Below are 7,414 nucleotides of genomic sequence, written 5' to 3'. Positions count from 1 at the left end.
CTTGCCGAGGCCCGGTGCGTCCTGTGTGCCATGCTGGGCGGGGTGGAGAGAGAGAGAGAGAGAGAGAGAGAAAATTAATCCTCTTCTAACTGATTCTACCACTTTGTTCTTTATTAGCACCTACAATCTGCCTGCCTACCCTGTCCTGTACTACCTCAAGGTTTTCAAGCCCTTAACTGTTCATGTCATGCATTTTAACCCATTTGTGAGGCCTGGTATTGCCTTGTCAATCTCGCCCTCTCGTATCCGTTTGCTCTGCACCTCACCACACTCCCTGGTCTTCCTACCCACTGGTTTGCCCTTGAAATTGTCCTGCTTCGTTCTGTCTGTCCCACTCTCGTCTACTATGATTCCTAGCTATTTGTATGAACTGTTGTATGTTACTTATTAAATATAAATAAACTACAAGACACTTTTGATTACTGAACCTCTTCTGTTGATGATTCCTCCTCCTGTGATGACAACCTTTCACACATGGATGTATCTTGGTATTGGAGATAATGCTGGTGCTTGTGGGTGGTGAGTCTTGATGGTTGCTAAGATTCCCAGCAGTGTCTTGCCCTGTAAAATGGTGAGCAGCCAATATACAAACAAATATATGCATTTGGTTAACTGTGGCCAGGCTCCCCGCAAGCTTTCTTCACTTAATTTATATCTATACAGTTTGTCTATTTTATTCACTGTCCATTTCCATCTATCTGTTCAATTGTTGGGGGAGAGCAGCAAAAATATCTGGTAGGAGAACCTTCCCAAAAGATTATATTTCTGCTACTGGTGACAGGTAAAGTATGCAAGATCAGATATCAATTTCAGTGCCACAGCATTAGAACAGGAGGAGGATTACTTAAATGTCATGAAAGAAAGGATGAAGGGTTAACTGACAGTGTGAAGAAGTGGAACAGCTTGATGGAAGACGTACCAAGATGCAGGAAAAAAAAATAGATATTACTGGAAACAGACACCCAACAATAAGTTTAACATTAAAATATAAACAGGGCTATACACTATTGGATCAAATGGATGTTGTGAAGAGATTGATGTAAAAGAACTGTGTGATGACAAGGTGAGGCCGGAGATGGTGGGCTGGTGAAGGGGAGTTTGAGGGACCATCATTTTGCAGGAAAAGTAAATGAATCAAACATGAGAAGAGGAAAATCGGAGGACAGGACCTTGTTGTTTTGGTGGAGGAATCAGGATTTTGTTAATACAGCTTTGGAACAGCAGCAGTATCGGTAGAATTACTATTAAAACCGGGGCGAAATAAGAATTTAACGTGTTCGCTATGCGTTGGCTATCTGTCACGATATTGCCCGAATTATCAGTTAATGGCCCAATCCACTTCGAATCTCTTTTTTGTTGTTTAAATATTTAAAAAACTTTTAGGATCTGACTCAATTTACCGCAATGTTTACTTCGTACCTCCGTTTAGCCCGTTTCATTAAACTTTTGACTTGTTGTGACTATTACACAGTACATACATGCATACTTTTACAAATTTACATGATACACACATACTACATGGTCCCTATGTAAAATTATCTCCATACTTCATAGTCACTATGTAAAATTATCTCCCTCCTTCTGCCCTTCCGCAAAACTCTTGACACATTAGGTTGTGTAAATTTGGAAGGAAATTAATACAAGGTGTAATTTCAGTTGATAATTAAGTAAACATGCATTAATTAATTATCTTCAACTTTGCAAGCTCTGTACTCTGTAGTCTGTGCTCTGAACTATGAGTCTGTGAATCTGTAATGCATAAAATATATCCGCCACATCCTGTTTGTGTGGGGTGCGGATGCGGATGCGGATATTTATTTTATCACAAATGCGGATGCGGATGCAGGTGTTTCATTCATCTGAACTGCGGATGTGGATGCGGATGCAGATGTTTCATTCATCTGAACTGCGGATGTGGATGCGGATGCAGATGTTTCATTCATCTGAACTGCGGATGTGGATGCGGATGCAGATGTTTCATTCATCTGAACTGCGGATGTGGATGCGGATGCAGATGTTTCATTCATCTGAACTGCGGATATGGATGCGGATGCAGATGTTTCATTCATCTGAACTGCGGATGTGGATGCGGATGCAGATGTTTCATTCATCTGAACTGCGGATGTGGATGCGGATGCAGATGTTTCATTCATCTGAACTGCGGATGTGGATGCGGATGCAGATGTTTCATTCATCTGAACTGCGGATGCGGATTTGAAAAATTATGCAGATGTTCCGCGGATGCGGATATCCGGTACATGACTAATTTGTGTTTAAAGATGAGGTTAAATCAAAGGCTGAGAAGGTGCATGAGGAGCTGGGATCAGTTGTTGACACGATTCGTGCGAGCACGCTGAATCCAGTTTGGCTGAGGTGGCGAAGAGAGGCAGGAAAGTAAAGAAGAATCTCCTAGCTGTGAAAGCTTCTACCCAGGAAAAGAAGGCAACATATGTGAAGGATGAAGTCTCCCAGGCGTTGAATGGCATTGAAATAACTGATTCAAGATTCACAAATGGAGGTAATATTGTCATGAACTTTGACAATGAGAACACAAGGGAAGAGGCTGCTCAAAAATTGGAGTCTGTTGAGCAAATTAGTATAAAGAGTGTTGGAGAAATGAAACCAAAGATCATGATATGCAATGTGCACAAAGAGGAGACCAAGGAAAAAATAAAAGAGACCATCTTAGACCGCAATGAGTTCTTACGCACAAATCAGGGCGTTGAGAATAAAATTGAGCTGATTTTTAGTATTTCTGCAGCTGGCGGCACGATGCACTATGTTTTGAGGTGCGACCCAACTGTGAGAGAGCTGATTTACAAGAATCACGACAATTTAAAATTAGAATGGGGAATATACACAGTGAGAGATAGATACCATGCAATTATATATTATCATTGTCAGAGATACGGCCGTCTTGAGGCCAAAAGAACTGCTAAGAACAATGTAGAAGCCCCAAAATGTTATAAATGCGCTGGCGATCATAAATCAAAGAAGTGCACCATGGCTGAGAAGAAATGCATAAATTGTGTGAAGTACAAGAAGCCTGAAATCAACCACTTGGCGAATGACCAGTGTTGTGTGGTTCTTCAGATTGAAATTGAAAGAATTCGTAACATAACCGATCATGGCTATTAATCACAGACTTACATACTAGACTGCGCGTCCCCCATCTCCCTATATTGTGTTGAATGAAGCACCCCTGCGGCCGTGGGTGTGCCCAAGATCTAAATGAATTTATTGAGACCTTGGGCAGGACGGACAGCGCGGCGATACTACACGCATTTCCTCTTTGATTTAACTGTTTCTCCATTCCTTTCACAAGCCTATGATTGATAACGCTTATAGACAGCTTTCTCATCTCTGTGAGGCGAGAGAAACCTTTAGAACAGAGAGCAAACATCTGTATATAGTGTCGTCAGGCTGTGTCCCGCCATATGGTTCTACTGCTGTTCACTGCAAGTTGTTTTCGCTCTCACACACGCCTCAAGGATGTCAGTTCGCTTAAGGGGCTATTACACTGGGCAAATTTTCCGTGGATCTTCAGTCAAACCACGATTTCCGCTGGCGTGGTTCTCATTTCCGTGGTTTTCTGACGTGTCCACGATCTTTCAAAGCTACGGTAGATTTCACCAAAGGACGACGGTATTACTCACCATCATCATCAGCAGCAATAACAAGAAACAAATGAGAACCACGCTAGCGGAAATCGTGGTTTGACTGAAGATCCACGGAAAATTTGCCAAGTGTAATAGCCCCTTAAGCGAACTGACATCCTTGAGGCGTGTGTGAGAGCGAAAACAACTTGCAGTGAACAGCAGTAGAACCATATGGCGGGACACAGCCTGACGACACTATATACAGATGTTTGTTCTCTGTTCTAAATGTTTCCTCGTTACTTTCGCGTGTTGTAAGTGACTGATAATGTGGATAGACACCCAAACAGACCCCCGTGCTCTTCCTTCCTGAGTAAGGCGAGATGCGAGGCGTGAAAAAAGTTGGAAAGTTTCGTTTAGTCGGTGCAAGATCTGTGGTCATATGCCGGAGAGAGACAGAAGGGGAAGGAATTATAGGAGAAGGGAACAGATCCCAGGAGACGGGACACAACCCCCGATTAATATCTGGTACCCATTCATTGCTGGGTGGACAGGGGCGTAAGGTATCGGAAAAGCCGCCCAAATTTTTCCACCCCTCCGGGAATCGAACCAGGCTCTCGGTTGTGAGCCGAGTGTGCTAACCACTGCACTACGAAGTCCCAAACGACGGGCGGAAAGCAGAACGTTATATTTATTCATTTTAAGGCAGAGGAGACAATCCAAATGTAGAACGAAAATAATCTTTCCGCCAAAATACCGACTCTGAAGAAGAAACGAATACTTGAACACTTGACAACCTTCCACACAAAAGCAGCTTCCATACAAACCTACCTCCAAACATCTCTCCCAAACCCGTCGAACCCAGAACGGTAAGTAGGCGGCGGGGATAGGCGGTGGCTGAGTGGTAGCGTGCTGGGCCCACATTCACCGCGTGATGGACGACGCGGGTTCGAATCCCCACGCTACCACCTCGGATTTTTCAGTCACCGTCGATTGGCTTAAAACTACCCACATGCTGTCCTGAAGACCACCCATCAACCCGGATTCTAGAGGAAACCGTCCAAGTGAATCACGAAGGAGTTCCGGAAGGCAGCATGAGCCAAGAGAAGATGGCGCCACTATAAACACTTGCCTGCGCCATGACGGGCTGGTGCCAACTACCCTCCAGGCCCCTCAAGAGAGCCTACCGGCGCTATAGGCGTACACGTAAAAAAAAAAAAAAGGAGGTGATACAAATACCTGAATACCCAACAGCCTTCCACGCACTTAACTATACCTCAAGGCCACGCACTGTCCATATTCCGAAACCTAGGCACACACCTTTGACAAGGCGTTTGTAGAAGTTGTGGGGAGCATTTCCAGGGGCATTAGTTTTATGACCTTGGTGGTAGTGATGACTTTTTTGATTAGGCCTCGATTGACCTCCTTTTCGGCCTTTGGAAATAACTGATGTGAGAGGCGAAAGCGTTTGAGGATAGGCCTACTGGCTCTATACATACGGCACCGAGGCATCACTACAGTCAACAAATTACCTTCCCAACAAAAATAACTCCAAATACCTATCCCAAACCTGTCCAAGCTATAACGGAAGTACATAAAGGAAGCGATATAAATACCTGAACACCCGACAGCCTTTCACGCACTCAACTACCGTCACCTCGTTCAGAATGGCGTCGCGTAGTTTTTCAGGTTTCTGCCCTCCGTGGCCCTCTCGTCAGCCTGGGAGCCGATCATCCAAGTTGCTGTGTTTTTACTTTACTGTGGTTCTCGTGGGTGAGAATTTTGATATCACGGTGGGGGTACAACAGGCAGGCCTCAGGTGACCACTGCGACGCCAGAGAGATGGTTGACAAATAATCACTTTCTTCCTTGTTAGATCGTTCAAGTTCCTACGTTTTTATTTCATTGTGGTTCTCGTGGGTAAGAAATTTGATATCTCAGTGTTTTTAGCATTCTGATGCCTAAGTTTCCCCAACCCAGCCTCATTAAACTGTAAAAACGTAAACACACTATTCAACAATCACGGTACAAATCGGTATTACACGTCAACTTTGCCAACATGACTAACTAATGCTGAGGTAGTTAGATCATTAGGAAGTTAGTTAGATTAGGAAACCCGCGGAACTTATGGGTGAGTCCTGTTGGTGAGTGATAGGTACAACTCACGAGTCACCACCAGCGTCACGTCCCAAGGCTGTGCGATAGTTAGCTTAATCAAGTACTACACAAGATGCATTTACCCTGGCTGTCACAACTTGTTACGATGCACATTAAGCTTCGGTTCTATAGGCTTCCACATATTATCCAACATGACTGAATTACACACACACACACACACACACACACACACACACACACACACACACACACACACACACACGCACACTGGCTAGATGAATGTAGATATGGAGACGGGACTATTAGAGGTTAGCTCGGGCCCTGAAGACTACAAATAGGTAAATGCAAATAGGTAAATACACACACACACACACACACACACACACACACACACACACACACACACACACACACACACACACACACACACACACACTAAAAAATATGTATACGAGGCCCTCCAGATAACTTACATTGGTATAAGTGGTGCCGGTAACGCCCAGGTAACACCCAGTCACCAACTCCTGCAAGTCTTGAGTAAGCGATCCACTCTGCTGCAACACATCCCTCCTCTCCCTAACCTGCTGAACAACTGGCACCAAAAACAGGGTATGAAAGGAACCTCTGGCAACTTAGTAGGCTTGAGTTGACCACAGCGCCGTCAGAGGGAGATAGTTAACAAAATTATGACTTTCCACCTTGTTAGATCATCCAGGTTGCTGTGTTTTTACTTCACTGTGGTTCTCGTGGGTAAGAATTTTGATATCACGGTGGGGGTACAACAGGCAGGCTTCAGGTGACCACAGCGACCCCAGAGTGAGATAGTTGACAAATAATCACTTTCTCCCTTGTTACATCGTTCAAGTTCCTGCGTTTTTACTTCATTGTGGTTCTCGTGGGTAAGAATTTTGATTTCTCAGTGTTTTTAGCATTCTGATGCCTAAAATGGCTATTACACTGGGCAAATTTTCGTGGATCTTCAGTCAAACCACGATTTCCGCTGGCGTGGTTTTCATTTGTTTCTTGTTATTGCTGCTGCTGATGATGGTGAGCAATACCTTCGTCCTTCGTTGAAAACTACTGTAGCTTTGGAATATCGTGGACACGTCAGAAAACCACGGAAATATGAGAACCATGCCAGCGGAGATGGTGGTTTGATTGAAGATCCACGGAAAATTTGCCCAGTGTAATAGCCCCTTAAGTTTCCCCAACCCAGCCTCATTGAGCTGTTAACTTGGCAATGAGAAAACGATCGTCGGTCTTCCCAGCACGACTGCCAATTTAACTTCATTTTTCCTTATATTGTATTATGCGTTTCATAAAGAAATACAGATAATTAGAATGTGCACTATAGTTTCCCTGCACATAAACCCTTAGTTCAAATTCCACAAAACTTGAAGCACCTTAGAATTGGAAGCAAACACGATCCGAAGCAGAGAGTGAGCAGTTCTCATCTCTCATGGGAAAGAAAAAATAGTGTCTGTTTACCTGATCTACATCGCTGCTGCCATTGACGATGTACCGATGGAAAAGAGAGGCTAATGCTATTTGTTGCAATGAAAAAAAAGTGCCCTTGTCTACATAATCTACACCACTCCTGCCACTGACAATATACCGATGGAAAACAAAAGGAGAATGCATTTTCTTGTAAAACATACTTATTTTGACGGACATAACATGACATGTACACGTATATACAC

At 43.9% G+C, this 7,414-nt stretch overlaps 1 long non-coding RNA gene across 3 annotated transcripts in view; it reads right to left on the bottom strand.

Moving 5' to 3' along the window:
- LOC126989657 (uncharacterized) overlaps window positions 1–6,290 on the bottom strand; it is a 14,405-nt gene extending 8,115 nt beyond the window's left edge. The window contains exons 1-3 of one of the 3 annotated variants that reach the window (XR_007743574.1): window positions 6,188–6,290; window positions 429–561; window positions 1–33 (exon numbers count right to left, since the gene is read on the bottom strand). The exon at window positions 1–33 is cut by the window's left edge and continues 190 nt beyond it. This is a non-coding gene — a long non-coding RNA (uncharacterized LOC126989657). The remainder of the gene's footprint in view (window positions 34–428; window positions 562–6,187) is intronic. The other 2 variants (XR_007743575.1, XR_007743573.1) reach the window with 2 other exon arrangements.
- Window positions 6,291–7,414: the final 1,124 nt, after the last annotated feature.

Source organism: Eriocheir sinensis, unplaced genomic scaffold (genome assembly GCF_024679095.1).
Source record: "Eriocheir sinensis breed Jianghai 21 unplaced genomic scaffold, ASM2467909v1 Scaffold126, whole genome shotgun sequence".
Lineage (NCBI taxonomy): Eukaryota > Metazoa > Arthropoda > Malacostraca > Decapoda > Varunidae > Eriocheir > Eriocheir sinensis.
The sequence above is the reverse complement of the archived record's forward strand: the minus strand, read 5'-3'. Positions and strand labels throughout refer to the sequence as shown.